We start from the raw sequence: 22,137 nt of genomic DNA, 5'->3' as shown, positions 1-22,137 counted from the left end.
TGCACTGAGTGACTGCTAATCTTTCACATTTCAGCGCACCTAATGGAGATGAGAGATGGAACAGCTAAACTAGTCTCACTTACAATAGGTAACCTAACTGGGGTCATGTGTTTGGCCCGAGTAATTGTCAATGCATTAACAAGGTCTGCATTTAAAGGAAGGGAGAACAAAAGGGGTAAAAGTCAAAATTCATCTTACGAGGGACCAACTAGAGCAAATGTTCCTAGTTCCATCAAGGGCGTTTCTTCCATTAAATGAGCACATAGGAAAGAGAGACATTGTTCAAGTACAAGGATTCAGTTTGCAACAAGTCACAAATCACATTTCATTTATCAGGCCTACAGATGACAGGATATCATCAAATCCCTGGAGAGTCATATTCATTAAAAAGAAATCTTAAGTAATTACAACAATTAATTGACTTGAAACAGTTTCAGGTGGAGAAGGTTTACATAATTCATTTGCCAGACAAAACAAGCCTTATGAAGTCAGGGAAACACATTATTTAGAAGCATAGCCCCTTTCCTGTCCTCTTGAAAAGCACAAAATCACACCAAATACCTAGAGAAAACTGATATGGGCAAACAAACAAACAAACAAAAAAAGTCAGAAAAAGTGCCTTAACTTCTATAACTCTATAAAAGAGATAATGCTTCACTGACTTGCTCATACCTTTACTTAAAAAATGAGAACGAAATATTCTCCCATTTCTCCTTGTATTTATTCTAAATGGAAGATTTCTAAGGGTTAATTATTTAATAGCAGATTTGGGAAAAAAGACAAATTAAAACCCTTCACACAGTCACCATACAATGCAAATATTATGTATGTCTAGGTTCAGGTGCAGTCTGAAGTTTTCCTCCAGGCTGTGAAGTGTGCTGACATATGTTGCTCCTGCCTGCTGTCTGCTCCTGAATTTGTAGGTATCAGAATGCCATTCTCATGACGTACCAGCAGTGAACAGAAAAATGAACAATAACAAGAACATTTTTTGTGCTCTCTAATCTGTCTATTTCTATGTCCTGGTTTCGGTTAGGATAGAGTTAGTTTTCCTCCTAGTAGCTGGTAGGGTGCTATGTTTTGCATTTAGGATGAGAAGAGTGCTGATAACATGCTGATGTTTTAATTGTTGCAGAGCAGTGCTTACACTAAGCCAAGGACTTTTCAGCTTCTCCCTCTGTCCTGCCAGTGGGCAGGCTAGGGGTGCAGCAGCAGCTTGGAGGGGACAGACCCAGGACAGCTGACCCAAACTGGCCAAAGGGGTATTCCATATCATCTGACGTCATGCTAAACAATATATAGGGGTGGCTAGCCGGGGTGGGGGTGGCCGGCTGCTCGGGGATAGGCTGGGCATTGGTCAGCAGGTGGTGAGCAATTGCATTGTGCATTACTTGATTCATACACATTATTATTAGTAGTACTATTATCATTATTATTATTGTTACTATTATTTTCCTGTCTTAATAAACTGTCTTTGTCTCAACTCACAGGCTTCACTTTCCTGTTTCTCTCCCCCATCCCAGAGAGGGAAGGGGGAGGGTGAGCGAACGGCTGTGTGGTGTTTAGCTGCTGACTGGGTTAAACCACAACATTCTACATTTTACTTGCTTTTTTTGAGGCCTTTTTTTTTTCTTCCCTAAATTTTACAAATTGAGGCAGACATTTTACTGTTCTATGTGTTTTCAGTCTTTGATACAATATAGTATTAACCCAAGAGTAGGACTTCTGGGTCTTACTTGAAAACAGGTACAGCACCAAGACTTCCACAGTAATCCAAACTTCATAGACTGAGAAAGTTCTCTCAGTGCTCAAGACAGTTGTTTTACATGTCATCGTTTCTATGGGTGGCCCCAGTTGGAGTCCATTTCTCTGTACGTACATACCAGTATCTTTGGGGAAATGAAGGAAAAGAATAGTCACACTTTACAAAATATATTTTCAAGAATAATGGCCATAGTAACTGCATGCCAGAAAATCTCTGGGATGTTTATGAAAGTATCTAAAGTCAATGTGTAGGTATGCAATTCATTTATCGTATAGTTTCACTTGAAAAGCAAGTCAAGTAGATTATTGTGAGATTTAAAAAACTCCTTTCCTATATCATTAAGTAAGACAAATCTGCAACTCCACCTAAAAACTGGTAATGCCTAATTCAAATGATTAATGAAACACAGTATCAGTGTATCAGTGAAAAGACTGACAACAATCAGTGTCCGTATTTGACAAGGAAGAATGCCGTGTTTTTAACCTGACTTTTACAGACCACCTCAGTTCCCCAGTTTCTGGCCTCTACTATCTGCCTGCTATCACTAGCAGAAATCCTTGTTTCATTTCCAAGCTCCTCCCATGTTGTCTGTAGAAAAAGAACTTACTTCTGGTAGTGCCAGGGGAGTACACTGGGAGAACAAGTGAAGAATTGCCCATGTTTACTGGCTGTCTACAATTTCAGGAGTCTAATTTCAGACAAATTCTGTATAATTTGCAGATATTCTGAATATTCTTCAAGTCACCTTTGCCTTCCTCTGAAGTAGGTAGTTTGAGCTACCTGCCACAGTGGAAAATCCCCCACATTTCTGAATTATGATATGGCATATTTTCTTTGTGTACAAACTTAAAATGATAACAAACCTGGTTTACGTCAATTATATTCCTCTGATAAAATCCAAGTACTGCAAATCTTTTTTTTGTAACTCTTCAACCAGTTAGTTTCTATCCATCAAAATAAGGTAACATCGATGAGTCACATTTCCCTTAAATTTTGATATGATTTATAGGTTTAATGCATAATTCACAAAGACAAACTACAAATTTTCTGGTATATACCAACAGGACAAAGTCAGGGTTTCAAATATAGGCAGCAGGTTTCTCCCTGACTCATCACAGTAGGCAGCATAAAAAAAGAACAGAATATAAAAAAAAAAAACTGTACGTGTTATTTCTGAACATTTCACAGAAGAGAGACAACAAACCCATCAAAAGTAAAGCGTCATGACTGCAACAATGATTAATGAGATGATAAGTGCAAGGGAAAAAAAAAAAGAAAAAAGATTATTTTCTACCTTAACGTACAATCACAATATTCTGCACATTTTTTTTTTTTTTTCCAATATAGTATACAGTTCTCATGTTCTGGAGCCTACAGATGCATTTTGAGTAGCATAGGGATGTGTTTTGGTAGCACAGATAATCTGCATACTAAGTTTCAGACCATTACAAATGCAGACAACAAAGAAATAAGACCTACTAAACCTTTGATTAGGTAAGCAAGCAAAGTAAAAAAATTACTGACGTGAAAACGGTCTTGACCTCTGATTGCAGGCCGCAGCCAGCTTCATGGCCGAATCCCACCACAGGTCCCACCGATGCAGTTCCCACCTGGAACAAGCAGGTGCACCTCAGCGTTGGGCCATGAAATATTTGCCTGGCAAAGCTCACTTTAAAAAGAGAAACTCTGCCTTGCATCCCTAAACTATCTTGTGAGAGTATCGCCATGGGGGTCGACAAGCTCGGTGGTTGGTGATAGTGGGACTCATAACGATGAAGCCATGAGGAATGTAAACAAGCTAGAAGGAACAAAGAAGGGCGATTCACGAGACACCTTGCTGTCTCAAACTGCTTGTTCTCCAACCGTTAAGACATGGAAGTGGCTAAATATTTGCTGTTGCTGGGCAAAGTTGTTAACCAATGACTAGCTAGTGGGAAAGTATTGCTTGTAGAGCTAATGGTATAAGAAGGGAGCCTGTCCTCAATGAAGTGGTAGTTGAAGCTATTGATCCCTAAACTTACCCTAGTCTCTGCGTGGTCATTATGCCACACTATCTCATCTTGGGAACCTAGATCCAGATATGCCTTGGAGTGGAGAAGAGGCTCAATAGTTTGTATTTCCAAGCACTTCCTTTGTTTCCCTCCAAAAAGCTCAGATCCTTTCTACTGTCTTCCCTCCCTACCGACTTCAGGGGACATCTCAGGCTTATGTCATCTGGGAAGGGTCCCACATGCCTTTCAAAATACAAAAAAGCACAGGATAGCCTCCGGAGCAGGGGTTCTGGTAGGAGCCCAAACCTGCACACAGCACAGCCACAACTCCCCTCTCCCCTAGGGCTGGGGCTGCCTCCTCACCACAGCTCCCAGAGAGACTCTCAAGATGGCAGTGACTTTCCAGGGGGCCTGTTTTTAGGAGAGCCCCTTGGGAGACACTTCTCCCCTCAGACAAGGAGTAAGGGTGCAAATCAGGGAGCTAAGACTGCACCCAGAATATTTCTTCTTGCAAGTTTATTTTCCTCAAGACATCCCTGGCCCCTGCCACATTACCTTGCCATCCATGGTTGGCCCTCAGCACCAAACACATGCAGCCTCCACATTTCTCAGTGGTCTGGTATATACACAGAGCCCTACCAGCACTGGTACTGAAAGCAAGGACCCCACCACTGTACGGCACTAGTGCCATGATGCACCTTGCCTTTTTTTGTTAAGAAATAATTTTAGCAGGATGGAGTTTAAACCCCGAGCCTCCCCCTGCCACCATCTTGGGCACCCTCCTCCTCCTCAGCAAACTGTACCTACTACTGCTGGACCTTCCTCCATGACCCTTCCCTGCTGCCCTTCAGCAGTGTGTTGATGAAATTTGTGGTGGCAGCCACCTCCCAGGTTGGCTCAGATGGTGGAACAGGGCTCTTCCTCACAGCTGCCACCATGCTTTCTACCTCACAAAGTGCCAGGGCAACTGGAGAGGCCTGAGCTGGCAGCTAAAACGTGGGGCCTTACCATCCTGTTGTTGCACTCATCTATTCGGATTTCAACGTTTTTCCTCAGTACCCATGAAATAGGAGGGACATTGTTTTGGATGAAGTACACTTATTTTACAACTTGTTTTGGATCATGTCAAACCAGTTTTATGAAATGAGGTAAAACTATTTTAGCCTTTCTGTCAGTCACAGTGGCGGAAGTCAAAATGAAACCTGGAGTGGAAGAGGCCTTTTTTTTTGTACATGTTGTTTCGTCTAAACACAGTAGTACATCTTAGGTACCTCTGGGTGATACCGGTGATAAACATGCATCTGCTGTCTATGAAATGGATAAAATCCGTTCTGTATCTGTACAACTGCTTTTATCTTATACTGTTTGAACTCAGCAGACACTACCTCACCAGCCCTTTCTTTTTCTTCTCAGTTACAGTTGCATTCTTACCACTTTCATCACAACCAGAAACACTGGAGGAATGGGACTGAAGGAGGCATACAAAAGGTAAAATACTTGTGATGAGAAAAACCTTCCCTTTGTCACGTAGACTAATTTCTTACAGATGTGTTATTCTCCTAATAGAAAAGCGGAATGTAAAATTGAAAGGATGTAATTGAAAATATTAATTTATGTATTCAGTAGTACAAATGCAGAAATATAAAAATGACATTGATGTGACATCCATATGCCTAATGTTTGTGTGCACATCAGGTATTAGCACTAGAAGATGTGTTAGATGTAGGCTATGCATATGGTGGACTAGATCTCCAGCTGCAATAAATCAGTTAATCATGCAAAATCAGGTCAATGTACCTAAGCTTTATGCCATCTAGATTTATGCCATCTAAGGATCATAAGGTTTATGCCATCTAAGGATCTCACAAGGTATATGTGTATGTGTATGACAAAGAAAATGCTGACATTTCTCAACTTTAAACATTTAATCAAACCCATCTACCTATATACACCTGGTATGAACACAGACCACACCTTGTAGATAATCTATGGAAATACATCTAGTCTTCTTTGTGTAGAGAGGAAAATTATTTCCAGTTTGAGCTGTTAAGACATTCAGAAATTAAAATGAAGGAAACCAGAACAGAACTTTCCTATAGAAACTTTGGCTTTAAAGCAAAACAAAACAGGCCTGAACAGGAAAGGGTTTTTGTAGAGAAAACCCCATGTCAGGAACCGTTTCAGGAGTCTTATGGGAAAACAGCTCAATATGAATTTTACACTGCAAGCTCAGAAGTACTACTTAACTCCCATTGAAAGCATGTGGAACTTAGTCCTCATTTCACCTCCACTCATTAAGGAAACAGAGAGGTTTTAGAAATGTGTATAAGCCAAATAGCACAGATAATCAAAGTAACATGGAAGAACAAAAATAATTTCTTGGTGTGAATCACGTTTACCACATGTATGTCAAACCTAACAGAAAGGGTAGCTGTTCAGCTAGTGTAAATCATTGCAACTCTGTTAACTTTAGTAAACTTGCACTATCAGGGTATATGACCCTCTTTGTGTTTCTTTCATAAACACAGCGGTAATGACTAAAAAATGTGGAAAATTACCTGGAGATTTTCACATTTTTTAAGAGCGTGGAGTATTAATCTAAAATCCTTTGTACTCTGTGGGAGATTTTAATTGAATCTATAGGTTTTGAATTGCTATGTTCAAGCTAAGCATGAATCTACAGCCATGTTACAAACCCTGAAAAAATGGTGTTTTGTAAAAAAAAAAAAAAAAGGTGTAATGGAATTGCTGACAGATCTTTAACCATAGTAGTGCTAGCGGGAGTCACTATAATGTTGTAAATAAGGTGAATAGGCTCTTCTTATCTCATTTCACAGCTGAGCAGTGTATTGCCAGATAAATCAAATCAGGGTAAATGGCTTCATCTAATAAACCGGGTCAACATATAATGTATTTGTTCAGGTTTGCCCTTTCATTGATTCTCATTTGATTTAAGAAGAGATATTTCAGTTTGTGTTTACAACATTTTTAAATATCTCTTTTCCCCCTTCCCTAGAGAACAAGCAAGCAGGAGAGAGAATATGCAACCTAGTAGCTTCACAAAAAATGTTAAGTTTCCTCTAAGTTCTGCTTCCCGTTCTTATGCATCTGGGAAAGGATGGGGGTGGGGAATAAAGGAGTTGCTATATCTTATCTGCATTTTCTCAATAATGTTTTAGTGATGTTTGCTAATGTATCATTCATTAACCATCAGCCACTATAAAAAACATAATCTATCTCACAAAGTGGACATTATTATTGCATTAAATCATTTCACAATATACCTGAACGGTTCCACATGAGGGGCCTGGCCTGACTGAGCTCAAATGCCTTGGGGGCAAACTCTTCAGCAGTAATGAGATACGAGGTCTGTCTGTGATGAATATGATATTACTCGTGTCAGTGACTGTGGACTGCACAGAGAATATTTCTTCTTACATTTTTTTCCCTATTGCAAAAGAACTCAGGCAAAGCACTATTAACCCAGTAAATGAAGCTCTAAAGATCACAGAGTGTGCCCATTAGTCGACAAGATTGTGACTAATCCAATTTTTCTTGCAGGGAGCAATTCTGATGCTTCTGTAACATCTGGGGATGGCAGGGCCTGCATTACTGATGAGCCTGGGTGTTTTTCTTCTACCTTTTTCTTCATCCAAGAACAATTAGTGCACACACTTGTTTTACTGCTTTTCTTCCTTTCCCCTTATTTTTCCCCACTCCTTATACCATGATGACCGCTTTGGAGGTGGTTAAAATAATATCCCAGGCTGACAGAAGAGGAGAGGGTGAGGACTGTGAAGGAGGCTAAAAAAGAAACCCTTTGTGTTTGTAGGAGTGCAAAGAGAAAATGTGTTTTTTCACTACAGGGAAAGGATTAGGGTCCTGAAAAACAAGCACAAAAAGGGCTTAGAGCCTTTATCTTACCAGATACCATTAAAGGTATGCTGTCTTAAATTGTCCCTGAATTGGAAGAGAGTATGTCATCTTGCTTCTACTTACTTTAGTAAAGCATTATGTTATTCTTTGTGTGGTAGCATTATATGTCAGTAACAGTAAAATTCTCCTTTTCTGATTTATTTATTGTTAATTATGCAAATTCATTCTAATATAAAGTGTCACTTAGAACAGGCTTAGGTCATTTCATTTAAATGACGTCTCAAAAATATTTTATGATACTAAAAAATCTATCAAATGCTAATGGCTAGTGTATGTAGATTTTAAATGGTGATTTTTTTGTGTTCAAGAACAAATCTTACCTGTACCTGTTCAAGGATGCAAAAGATGCTAAACACCAGCAAAGTTCTGCTCTATGGATAGGGAAAAATGTAATAAGATAGAGGAAGAATGGAATAAGACCAGTTTACTGTAATTTCATTTGCAGTGGTACATGGTGGGAAAATGTTTATGGATAGAAAATAATTCTGGGAATTCTGCATCCAGTTGTTTAAATATTTGTATGAAGGTGTTGTTCTCATATATCAGCTGCAATCTATGAATTTTAGTGGTGCTTATATTGTAGCTTCAACCTTAATCTCCTTGTAGATCACTGTTGCAAGACTATTTTATTGGGTTCCATGCTAAGAATTAAAGTTTGACCAAGACTCAAAGTGTCCAAGCTAGAACTCTACCTCTCTCAAAAGCTGATATTTCATTTTTATTATTTCATTATTTTATTACGATTCTCTGTGGTAATATCTCTGCAGAGAACAGTGGATGTCTAACATATTCCAGGTTTTCTGGGTTCTGGAAGCAGAAACACCTTTTTCACAGCATGCTTGTTCTGTTTCTAACTGAAAGCAGAATACACAGATGTATATGAACAAGAAAGAAAGAGATGCCTTTAGACTAGAACTTTTCCTCTTTTCTAAAGCCCAAGCACAATGAGAATTCTGTTAGCTGTCAATAGCAATTTTACAGTGGATCATGAGTTTATTATTAAATAAATCTGGAGAATGTCTCTAAGTGACTTCAGTAAGGGTCTTGAAGAGTTGGTGCTATTCAATATGAGGAAGACTAATATTAAATGATAGATTGACATCAGTATTTGCTAATGTTACTAACAGTGTAAATACACTAAATAGGAAGGAACAAGGTAAGAGGTCTGAAGGTATTTTAAACACCCTGGTGCCTTTGCCATGAAAGAGAAATACATGTTAATTCAGAGAAATGGAAAAAAGTCAGGGTGCTGTGAACCAAACATGGGAGTGTATATTGCATAGAACAGTCATGTGAAATAGTTACAAAGGAAAGGATCGAGGCAAGAAATAAATTTGATGCTACCAGTCCAGCTGAAATACCAAAAGCTGACAATCCAGACAGTGGCTTTCATCATCAGGAAATGGAGAGAATAGTAACACAAAGAGGAAATGCCATTACTGCCTTTAAGAAGCTGTAGTTTAGTTTCACAGGGAATAATCTTGTTTAATTTGAGGTACTATTTATCATTCAACAAGAAAGTAAATTATATGTTTTGTCATGCAGTTAAGAGAGAATGTACCGAAAATATGCATTTTGTTACAAATCCTTCTTTCAGAGATTAGCCTAAGTAAATTATATATATCTTGAACTCTTCTTTAATTACCCATGTAGACTGGAAAATCTCTTTCTCTCATGTTTGCAGTTTTGTCCAGGGTTTGAGTTTACAGGGAGATTTATGTTAGGTACTATTGAATGCAGTATATGTAACAAACTGCAGTATATATATAACTGAATGCATAGTTATCTGTTGTTATTGAATGAAACTCTGTCTACTCCAAGTTGGCAACAAAATCACTATCGAACTCACTGAGCCAGGATTTTATACACAGTTTCATTTCAGCATTTTTAAAGCTGTTCATCTAATTCCGTTGCTCTCTATATTTTCCCCAATATAACTAAAAGTGAATTCACCCAGTGATGCTAGGAGATTATATGTAATGTCAGAATATTGCCATGCCACTTTCCAGAACAAATTTACTGGGAACTTGGCCAAATGTGTCTCACATGCATTTCCTGGCAGCTATACGCATGTAGTGTTGAAAATGAGTCTGTGAGACAGAAAAGACTTGTGCATGTGACTAAAGTGGTTAAGTATGCAGGTATTTGTTGGATTAGGCCTTTAAAGTGGATCTTGCCTAATGGCCATAACAGTTACGGATGTAAGTCATGAATCAAACAGAATTAGTTGATGTGTGATAATGTTACACTGCTGCATGAAGAGATGCACTTATTTTTGTCTTCTCATAAACAACAAACACCATACATCTTAACATCAAATTTTTATATTATTGTCTAAGCATTTTAGTTTTATTTTGTTTTATTTTATTGTAATTATTATTATTATTTTGTTGTTTTGATGTTATTATTTGTAAGGAGCCAACCTTGAGTTTCATTCAAATATCCAAATGTAGTAAACTGTCAGCTGGCCTTTGTGAAACTGCAGCAAAACTACTGTTGACCTCAGTGGGATGAGGTTTTCACCCACATTTCCAGCATGGTTTGAACTGTGACATGCAAATTCAAACTCAGGTATGAGATGACAGCAAAGGAGGTGTTTTTTTTTTTTGTTTGTTTGTTTGTTTGTTTTTCAGTGTAAGAGATTGCTAAGCTGCCCAAAGGGTGCAGATTGCTACTTTCTTACATAAAACCTGTCTGTAGAAATGTTTGAGACCTCTTGTACTTCCTTGTGCCTGGATGACACCACCAGCAATAGAATCTGACAACTGTCCTTGCATGAAGTGTTTGTTACAACACACATAATTGCAAAACATAGCCTTGAACTGCATTTTGGTAATGGATCATTAAAAATTGCCTGACAGTTGAACTCAGTAATTGTGAAACATTTTTTTTTTCCTCTACTGTTTATCATCATACTTGGTCATTGATATATGATACATTTTTGCTGTATCAAAACCAATTGTTTTCTCTCTTAAATTCTAAGAGAACTGTTGCAACTCCGTTTAATGTTGTCTCCAAAGCCTAATTTTACATTTTACAAGTCCACATCTTGAATTATTTTCCTGCCAGTTAAATTAGCAGTGAAATCCAAATACTATAGGGTCCTGAACAGAACGTATGGAATCACTGAACTGTGTTCTGCTTAGGGAATGAGCTAGTAGATATTGAACCTTGCTTGTAGTCAATTTATTACTGAAGAATGTTATTTGACTGCTTCTAAAAAACCCTTAGGTGTTTGGTCATAAATCAGGTCCTAACAATTTAGATAGAAGAGCATTCGTAAAGACAGTTGTTAAGCAAACTCGGCAGCATGTAGCTGGGAACAAAAGCTGGGCAGCGCCAAGGCTGCCACCATATATCTCATCCACATTTTCAGTTATGCTAATAATTTTTAAGTGACTTTAAGTAAGCATGTCTGTCCTATAGCTAGAGTGTTGCATGGGCAATTAAAACGTTTAAGTCTTTTTGAATTGGCCTTACAAGAGTGTAGCTACAGTTACTGCTACAGGTAAGTGGATGTGCACAGTCTCTGCACTCTAGCCTCAGTAGCATTACATAATTCATTTTAGAAGCTACACTTAAAAAAGCACAGAACTAGGATATTTCTCCCTTGACTTCACTGAGAACTACTGGGCCTTAATTTTCCCTGAAAAAAATAAAAAAGATATGGTGTATTTTGTCACCTAATATAGAACAAGGTGCTTCACTTTTGTCAGAGGCATTGAAAGTTAGAATAGATGTCACAAAACAGCAAGAAGGGAATGGTTACGGAGGGTGTTATCCTGATTTACATGCAAGTGGGTTCTCAGGTGTTATGGCCATTTGAGTAAAACAAAAAACTATTTGAAAATAATCATACAGGAAGAGACAACAGGTATGTAAGAGGAAAACAGTCAAACTTATGGAATGCAGTTGTGCTAATCTAAAGGGAGCTCCATCCCTTTGTTCAGGAATGACTACAGTTCTCTCAGTGCCATCCTGGAAGATGATTGAATTAAGTTTGTGCCTGATTCTGATAGAACTAATGGGAAAGAGGCGAGCAACATATTTTTAACATGGATTTTTAGTCCCATTTTTAACATATTTTTAACATTTTTAACATAACAGTAAGTGGAAGTGAACCTGATCATGTAGTAATGCTCTATTAATTAAGACCATCAGGAGGCATTAGGAAGGAAAAGTGGAAGAGACAGAAATGTTTAAAAAAATTATTCAAGATATTATTTATGAGCTCTATTTCTAGGACTGCAGCTAGTCTGATACCTCTCTCCAAAATAAATGATGGGGACTGATGCCGTGTAATAGGACAATTTACAAATAGAAATGAAAGAAATGTTTATAATTTTGACCTTACTGACTCCAGTAAGATCAGTCGTTTACTGGTTTAATATTGTTTCACAGTTTGTGCTGTTAAATCAAAAGGTTATCTATAATACATCTGGCACGATTAATGCAAAGGATCAGGGGTATTCAACAGACATTTATTTATTATTAATATAGATAATAAAGGATCATTTATGAGGCTACAGATGAGATTTTTATCATCAAAAGCTTAAAAAGGGAAATTTATTTTTGCTTCAGGACAGAGATGAAAAGAGTCAGTAATGGGAAATGTGAGAGTCAACACAAAACTGTCAAATTCATTCTTTTCCTGAAGACAGCTAGCACATGATAGCAACAGATTAAAAATAAAATAAAATAAAATAAAATAAAATAAAATAAAATAAAATAAAATAAATGAAATGTTTTTGCTGTAAAACCTCTGTTGATAGGGAGGGGCTTTCTGTGCAAGTGTGGTTTGCTCTGTTTCTGTCCTTTATAAGGATGCTTGTCTCTTTTCCCTTAGGTGTGATTTCCAATTCCTTATGAAAAGACCTACAAAGGGACAGTGTATCATTGTCTCAAGACTTTCTGGGAGGTGTTTGAAAGAGGACTTGACAAAAATCAGGTCTAGGGACTCATGTAGAAGTCAGAATAGTGTGTTTTCTGGTTTAGGAATGTGACTCTGTGCCATATGATGGCGGAACTAAATAGTATTAGAAGGATGTGCACATGCAAAATGGAAATAACAGAAGGAACCAAATACTGATTTATTTTGCTTGTGTGTGTGTGTCTGGTAATTACTGTTACTTACAAAAGGAAAAAGAACCCCTCCAATAGTGCTACTGAGGATGTTTATAAAGTGGCAGATCTTGATTCACTGAAGCCAGAGGAGATTTCTTAATGTCACAAGATCCTTAGTATTTGTGGAGACTGCATTACCAGGATTGCAATCACCTACCTATTAAAGTATCCCCTGTAAAATGGTGAAAGTCAGGATATTCAGAGTTAAGGCTAAAACTCTCTCCTCATTTCACCTATCAGTTTTATCTAGGGCAGTTGCTTGCATCAGCTTCTAGGGTTCTCAGAACATTCAATTATCTTGTTTCCCATATGATCTGCAATACTCAAGTGGTCTTGGAATTTGATGAAGTTGTTTCTGATCTGAGGGTATGGACTGACCAGTCTGCTTGAGATGGCCTTAAATTCTCACTAGGAACACTGATAGCAGTAAAATAGAAATAGATGCACTGGAAAATTAATTTCGTTACTTGGATACTATCCTTGTGTTGTCTAAAGTTTGAGTACAATTTATGGTTCTTTTTTCCCATATTTTCTTTAGCCTTCATTTCCAAAAAAGAGTTTACATTCCCCTCACAGTTTGTGGAATCTTCTATAAATTGTGTAGCTTTTTCTCAGTTAAACAGATGAAACCAGTCAAGCAATATAGAAATGAGCCAGAGGTAAACTTGAGTTATATGATTGTGATTTTTTTTTGACAAGTTTCTGCCTTTTTTCCCATAATGCCATTGAAAAATAAATACTCTGTGCGGTCCATTTGAGTCAGACCTGGAAAACAAGCCTTTTCTAAAACTTGATCTGATAGAGAAAACCCCACAGGATCCTGTCTGAAAGTGAAAACTTGGATCCCCTTCTCCTTCCCTCCAAACTGAATAAGGTTTGAATGTTTTGTATTTGAAACTGTGAATGACATTTGAATATAAATTAAACAGTTTATAGGCAAACAAAATGAGTTCTCCCTTCTTTCTGCCCAAAGGTTGAGAAGAGATTGGTCCATGAATGAGCTTGAGAACTCCAAATATTCATCACATGTTAGAATCTATTGTACAATGAGGTATCACAGAGGTCAATGAGAAACAGAGCAGAGCACAATGGGAATTTTTATGTCAGACTTTCTTACTTTTAGTTGCCGTTCTAGCCTCTAACTCAAGCATGATGACAGGTAAGCCCTGACTAATCTAGCTGAGCCTAATAAATTACCTCCCCAGCTGTCCATTTCAACCTTCTTCAGATATTACTGTTAACACAATGAGTTACCAGGATTCAAAATGCACGTGACTCAGCTGCTTTCCTGCAAAGTTGACTGAACTAAGCTACTCATCTCTGTGGGAAAGCAGCTCTAAGGTGAGCACATACTGCATTCCTCTGGCTTTGCTGTGGGAGCAGTCATGTCCAGTGTAACAAACAGGTGGGGGACAGCAGCATCTTAAATCCTTCTAGCTGTCTGCTAAGAGAAATTATTTAAAATCTGGCTGAGTAGATCCCAGGCAACATTAGTCTAAATTCCAGCACTCAGGTAGGCCACAGTAACTGCATGGACTTCTGAAATCAGTGAAAAAAAGTAGTCCTCACAGAGCAATTACAGGATTTGGGCCATAATAATAAAAGAAAAAAGAAAAAAAACGACTAAACTTCCAAAGGCTAGGTTTGCTCATTACATGGAATTTTTCCTTGTAAAACCTTCTTTGGACTTCTCTTGACATGAGTAAAAGAAGAAAAAATAACAAAATAAATTTCTGGCTCCAGGCCTGGCCCTGTGTTGCAGGTGAATTTTAACTTTTGATAATCCATAGGAGTTTATACTGAAAAGGGAACATTTTGAATAACAACTTAATTTAGACAAACTGTTTTCTTTCATAAATTCCTTCTCTTATCTCTCCATGTGTCTCTATCAGGAATTGGTTAATATATCACATGAAGTCATTGTTAGTCCCAGGTGCAGAATATTCTGCCAATGAGCAGCTACATGTCTGATTAAAGAAATTACCTCAGCAACATCTGTAGTCACTCCTGGATGCTAATGGAGACCTGTGAACATGTACTGATGACCTTCAAGGTCCAAAAAGCTTAGAGAGGGCATAAGAAAGTCAAAGAAGCAAAGCAGCTGGCAAGTTTGAAAACTGTGGGCTATTTTTTCACTTGGACACTGTCTTTTATTTCAGTTGGGACAGGGATCACAAAAGATCAAATCCTATATGACATCTAATATAGATGCCAATGTCTTTTCTATCAGGGAAGCTTCTTAAAACTCATGAGAAGAGATCAGAAAGACCAGATGTGTAGAAAGTGAGGAGAAAGTGATTGATACGTTAGACAAATACATTCCTGCCCAAGTCATTAACATGAGGGAGCGAGGATGGATACCATGGTTAATGCACAGAGAAAATGCTTTATATAGAAATATCTCTGAAAGCACTCAGCTAATTAAAGACCTGAAACAAGAAAGTATTACTCACATGAGTAGTCAAAATGGTAGTCAAACCACCACTATAAGGACAACTCATGAGTAAAGGTTTTCTGTCAAGGCCTGTATGAAGTAAATGCACGAAAACCCTGCACTGATGATTAAATCCTGTGCTTGTTAAAATGTAATAATTCCAGTGACAGGGAAGAGATTTGATTAGTGTGCTTGGACAGGAAGGCATTATTATGAACGAGTGATTTATGGTATAAAGCGGCACAAAATTTTCAGATTTTTTGTATGTTTCAACAGAATCCAAAGGTATTTTTTTCACAGAGTAAGACCATGAGAAATTAAAAGCATTCATTAATTTTATTGAAGAAGCACTTCTGTTGTTTATGAGTTAAAAACAAACAAACAAACAAACAACTTTTTTCAAGTGTAAATATTGGGTTGGTGTTGGGTGGTGTAAATTTTTTTTTTTTTTCAGGGGGGTATAAATTAAAAAATGAGCAAAAAAGTTTCTCTTGAATAATAGAGGGATTCCATGCATCCAGGTGGCATAAGATGTGTGCAAGATTTATTATTTGTGCTGCAGTTTGTAAAGAATAATTGTACCTTTTAGCTGAGTGTATGTTTCATGGAATATCAAATATAGTCCACTGAGATCATTGAGAATCTTTCTGCCAGTGTGGTGGACTTTAGACCAAACCAACAGAGATGTTAGCTCTTCACAGAATACTTCTGTTATACATTTAAAAGAAAATTAATCAGGATTTATTCTGTCCTGAGATTACCGAGACTAGGTAACAGAGACACATCGCAAGCCCTCTGTGACTGACCATGTTGTGCTCTTGTGATTTGTATAACAAGGCATCTTCTAAGGTAATATAAATTAGTATACAAATTCTAAGCCAATATAAATTAGTTACTTACAGCTCATATATGCTAATAACATATTAGTATACTAATAGCATATTAGTATATATGAAGATATAGTCTCCATAGTGTTGATTAATACAAGATGAAGATCAGGGTTTGCTGTACCCTTGGAAACTAGCTTCCATTGTTGTTTTTACCAATAAACTACCACCTTTCTCCTGGTGCTCTTATCCCATGTCAGTATATTAAGAACAAGCATGAAACCTTTTTCTAGGGGTCTAGGTAGTGTCCTGTGACACTACCTTGTAATACAAATGATGACTATGCTCCTCTAATTATCGTGAGGCTGCATCTCAATCACTGTGTCCAGTTTTGGTCTTCTGAGTACAAGAAAGACTTTGATATACTGATAGGAATACAATGGAAGGCCAACAAGGCAGTCCAAGGTGGAAGCACGTGTATATGAAGAGTGGCTCAGGGAAGTGAATTTTTTCACCTGGAAAGAGAAGGCTTTGGGGGAGATCTTATTTCTGTCTTCCATTACCTGAGAGAGCATAGGTATGGTTGGAACTGCTATCTTTTCACAAGTTCATAGTGAAAGGATGATGGGCAGTGGGTCCAAGCTGCAATACGGAGAGTTCTGATTAGATACTACGAAATAAATTTGCACAATGAGAACAGTCAAATATTGCAACAGGTTGCCAGAGATGTTGTATGCTCTACATCCTTGCAAATACTCAAACTTGCCAAGTCAAGGCTCTGAGTAAGTGGTTGGACCTGCTTTGAGCTGGGGTTGAACCAACTTCCCCCAGAGGTCCCCTTGAAGCTAAATTATTCTATTATTCTGCGGAAGTACTTTTCATCTCACAAGCAGTGATTTCCTATAACTGAAATTTTCACACTGCTTCCATATATTATTATGAATTGAAACAACAACAGATGTTCATCTGGTGGGTTTTCACTGGATTCAAGTTCTGTTTAACCTCTTTACTGTAACTTCTTTACTGTATTTTCTTCTCAACAATAGCCGGAGTTGTAATTAATTGTTGCTATTCATTTTGTACTGCACCATAAGTAATAAAGTTTTCAAAGAATAAATTACAGAGAGTATAAGAGGTGCACTGCTAACTGTTTTGTGTTTTTCTCATGCACAACAAAAGTGACTTAAACAAAGTATATTGTGTATATACAAGGTTAAGCTATGTATTATGCTAAACAAACCAATGTTGATAGTTAAGACTACGGAATGAAGTGCTCTGGAGTTAAAAATACTAGAAAGAGTATGGGTTGTGCAGAATGAAAATTAAGACTATAGGAAGATTCTTCTAAAAGAGATAAAATTCAGTGTAGGTACATGTAACTGGCACATGGGGGAAAAAAAGCATTCCCAGATTCATATGTCTTTCGTTATTTCTCAGGAACCAGATATTACGACAACAAAATCAGTATTTACATGACAGCACCAAAACAGTTATCAAATGGTCAAAGAAAGAAACAAAATCTTAGCACTAGAAAGAATGAGACGTGTAACCCGAAAATGTTAATAGACCTCTGCAGGTTTGTATCTAGAATACTATGAGCAGTTCTGGTCTCTACTGTCTCTAATTTCAAAAGAATCCAACAGAGCTGGATTGTGTCTACAGGAGGACAAGGGCGACCAGGTATAGGATGGAATGTCCATACAGGGAATATTAAAGGCCTCGTTCATTTGCCTGCACAGAAGTATCTAGCACCAGTTGAGATACCTTTGAATAACTGAGACATTCACACATTGCCAGCAGATATAATAAAGAACTTTGTACGTACACCCTTTTGGTGTGCCAGTTAGGATGTATATATAAGGGTATCTCAGGTAGAATTAGAAACCAGTGTGAGGGCAACTGAATCAAACCCAAGCTCATTGGTCCAGGAGCTTTATTTAAGCTCAGGCCAGTCCCTTCCTGAACTACATCATAAGCATACCTCTCTCCAGAGCAGTCTCCAAGCTTGTCTCGTGCATGGACTTTGAAATCATATTTGTAGGCTTATCTCCAGTTCCATCTCCAGCTCTGTCTCTTGCTACTCCTGACTGGAACTCCCCAGTAGGACTCTGGATAGACCCTGGACTTGATTTGTGTCATTTGGCTTATCAGGGACAGTTGATGGAGACTATTATTTCCACCCAGGTCTGCCCACCTCACCCACCAGCCCTGTGGAATGGCATCCTAGTTTGGGAGACCATTTCATAGGCTGTGGTCACCCTCATCTCCCAGCTCAATCCCTGTTGTGGAGCAGCCCTGCTCTTATTGCTCCCTGACAATTTTTTTCCCCATGAGCATAGCAAAGCAGAGGAGTAGGCTGCCCAGAGAGGTTGTACAGCCTTCTTTCTCAAAGCTTTTCCTCCACAGATTGGATGGAGCCCTGACTAGTCTACCCTCACCCTGCTTTGAGAAGGAGGTTGGTCTACATGGTGTCCCAAGAGACCAACAGGAATTATCCTATTAATACTGAATGGATAAATGTTGATTTTTTTTTTTATTTCATCTTCCAATACAAGAGTTATTGGGATATCAAAGGAATTGGACAAATTCAAGACAATGGAAAGTGTTTTTATTTATTTTTATTTTTATTTTTATTTTTATTTTTATTTTTATTTTTATTTTTATTTCTATTTTTATTTTTATTTTTATCTTTATTTTAATTTTTATTATTTGTATTTTTATTTTTATTTTTATCTTTATTTTATTTTATTTTTATCTTTATTTTATTTATTTATTTTATTTATTTATTTCCTACAGAATTTCTTGCCTTTACGATAACTGTGAAATTTGAGGCTTACATGTAGTCAAGATCTAGACAAGCTCATGGAGGAAAAATCCAGTAAGGATTTCATAAACAGAAACTACTGTTGATTCTGGAAGTCTCAGAGTTGCAAATTTTCAGAAACTTGATGGATATTCAAGGCTACTATTATTTTAGACTTATTTCTAGTCAGCATACATGGTGTGACCAGCCAGTCCACACCCCACAGTTTTTCCCACAGCCCACAGAAAAAGAGATTATTTTCCAGTGGCAGACAAGGCAGAGGGAGGTGGAGCAACAGGCAAGGACTGCAGTTGTTGCAGTCACACAACATGACAGCATCATGGGAAATCAGGCTTCATTACAGCTGCTCATTGTGAAACTGCTTGCTGCAGAAACTCCATAGCAGCATCCTGGAGACTGCGGTTAAATCCCTGGCATTCTGAAAGGGATCCTGCATTTATATTATGCAAGAATGATAATAATCAGTTTCTCTTAGTCATTTTCTTTTTGTTGCAAACCTAGATTTTGGTAGGATTCTGTCTTAATGGATATTCATAAGGTGCATATCACATTATCACTTGGAAATTAGGAGACATTTCTTCTCAGAAAGAGCAGTCAGGCATTAGAACGGGTTGCCCAGGGAGGTGGTGGACTCACCATCCCTGAAGGTGTTTAAGGAAAGGTTGGACTTGGTGCTCAGGGACATGGTCTAGTGGGTGACATTGGTGGTAGGGAAATGGTTGGAGCAGATGGTCTTGGACGTCTTTTCTAACCTTAAAGATTCTATGATTATGATCATGATTTCACATAAGGACATTATATAAAACAATAATCCAAGTAAACTAGCAACTATGTGATGCAGGTAATACGCTTTGTGCAGGTGAGAAGGAGGCAAATAACATGTTCAGATCTGATATTATTTATACAAACATTCTCTGTTCGGAGACATCTCTTCATGAGCAGTAACTGTGGCCTAATCTTCAAGCCTATTCCTTGTGAAATGTTATTAAAACTAATGGTGGTCCAATCAGTTTCTTGTACTTAAACAGTTTACAGAATCGAGAAGAGTTACAAACTGTTTATATCTCAGAAGAAAATCAGCCTTGTTGGGAAATAAATATTTCTCTTATTTATACTTTTTTTTTTTTTTGATAACAGAAAAAATAAGAACTGATTTTGTAAAGCATAGGAGTGCCCTATTAAAATACATATAAAGTTAATGAGAAAAGCAGTCAGTCAGCTACTTCACTTCTCTTTTCTCTGTACCCAGCATCCATTTTCAAACAACCTCCATTTGGTTCACAAAGCAAAATGAAATTGGACAGGTTACACCACATTGCAATAAGTCTTTGTCACAAAAAGGTATTCAACAGCATAATGAAGTGAGAAATATGTTAAAACTGGTATATCCAAAGTATCCATGTGCATTCCTGAGACACGTATCAACATACTTTTTATTAGTAATACTAATAAAGGCCATGCATGGGTGCAGCAGGCCTTAGTTTCTGTCTTTGGGGACTTTCATCTTTAATATAGTCTCTTAAAAATACATGCATTGCTACATTTTTCATTACCCTTAATTTTTTCATCAATCACGTTAATTTATACAGGGGACACTTAATAATAGCTAATTAACACTTATGACTTTTTAAATTAAAAGACCTTTGGAGAGATTACTGCTGATTGCGAAAAGGTTTTTGTTCCTCCTGTTAAAAAAAGACGGAAAGAGAGACCGAAGATGTAGCTTGGGCATATGAGGGGAACTTCTCTCTTGCTTCACCGATCACACAACAAATGAAAACAGCAAATGCCTGCACAAAGGTAATAGTGCTATTAGCCTCCACTCCTGAAAGGTGCCATTATTTTAACTGATTATTAAGCAGCATATATATTATTCAGAGTGACCTTTAAATAGCTGAAAATTAAATTATAATTTACTGGGGAGATATCTAAAACCATGTAGCTATTATTACCATAAAAAGGACCATGAGCTTGTACAATCTTCTGAAAATATATTTTTATTATTACCAAATGTAGTTAAGAGAGAAAAAACATTGAATTCTGACAGTAAGAGGGATTTCATGGATATAAATATTTTTGAATAACCCCCCTGTTCTTACAGTGAGAACTTGCTCATGTTTAATTTTTTGACTGTGTTCACTTTTATACGTATCAGGGAACTGTTCTGATTCACACCACTTTCCTTCTCTAGTAACAACAGTAAGATTACTTCCTTTAAAAAAAAAAAAAGCATATATCATCATTCAATATATGTAGTAAACAGTTCCCACATTCTCTAAATCTTTATGATTTGGCCACATTGCTTTACTTTCAAGCAGCAGCGAGAGCGTGTTGGTTTTGTTGTTGTTATTGTCATTGTTATTACTGTTATTATTGTTGTTGTGATGATGATGATGATGATCATGATGACGATGATAATGATGATGTCTCACCATTAGATGCCTCCAAATCCTGACAGACCCCATGGAAATATTCAGCATCTGTAACATCTATTAGGTCTTACATCAGTCTGCTGATGACGGGGGGAATCCAGTTTAGGAAGACTATATTCCACACCATTAAAGAAATCTCTAATCACCTCCTCTGGATGTGGCACCACTACAGCTGCCTGAGGGCCCGAGGAAAGGCTGTCTAACATGCCCAGTGCTGCCTCCTACATTCACCCAAGGCCGTGATGCTTCTCCTCTCTAAGAATGAGAATATATGGCTGCCTGTAGCAAACAGTGTTTATGGGTATGTTTTCTAGATAATATGAAGGCAGGTTCACACAGTGTGAAAAGACTGATATCATTCCTGTATAAGAGTCTCCAAACCATTCCCTCTGTTCTTAGGTATAAAGCAAAGTGCCACCTCGGAAGCAGCATTTTGTAGTCCATATCTCATATTAATCACCGTGCTTCACATGGCTTGCTTATCACAAATTAAAATGGTACAGGATAGTTTTCTGCTACAAATCAGACTCAATAAAAATCAAATCCACAACCATATGGATGTGAAGGATTAAAAAAATCTAAATGTATTAGCGAAGTTGATTGAGCATAACAGTTTCTGCTTAATAACCTTCTATGAATTGTTTTGCGGCTCTTGGGTATCATTTCAGCAGATAAATACAACTGCACAATACCATATATTATCAGAGATTTCAAAGTCTACCTGTAGGGTCAGCCTGTGGCATTGATGAGTTGGCAGGAACAATCAAGAAAATAAAAATTGCACCCACCCTAGATATACATACC

General features: G+C 37.6%; 1 long non-coding RNA gene across 1 annotated transcript; it reads left to right on the top strand.

Annotated features, from left to right (window-relative positions):
• The first annotated feature begins 1,334 nt into the window (after positions 1 to 1,334).
• Positions 1,335 to 7,880, top strand: LOC121065954. The gene is made up of 4 exons (XR_005817426.1): positions 1,335 to 1,367; positions 3,319 to 3,388; positions 5,170 to 5,244; positions 7,318 to 7,880. It is a non-coding gene; the product is annotated as an uncharacterized LOC121065954 (long non-coding RNA).
• The last annotated feature ends 14,257 nt before the right edge of the window (positions 7,881 to 22,137 follow it).

This window comes from Cygnus olor, chromosome 2 (genome assembly GCF_009769625.2).
Source record: "Cygnus olor isolate bCygOlo1 chromosome 2, bCygOlo1.pri.v2, whole genome shotgun sequence".
Taxonomy (NCBI): domain Eukaryota; kingdom Metazoa; phylum Chordata; class Aves; order Anseriformes; family Anatidae; genus Cygnus; species Cygnus olor.
This window is presented reverse-complemented; position numbering and strand designations above follow the sequence as displayed.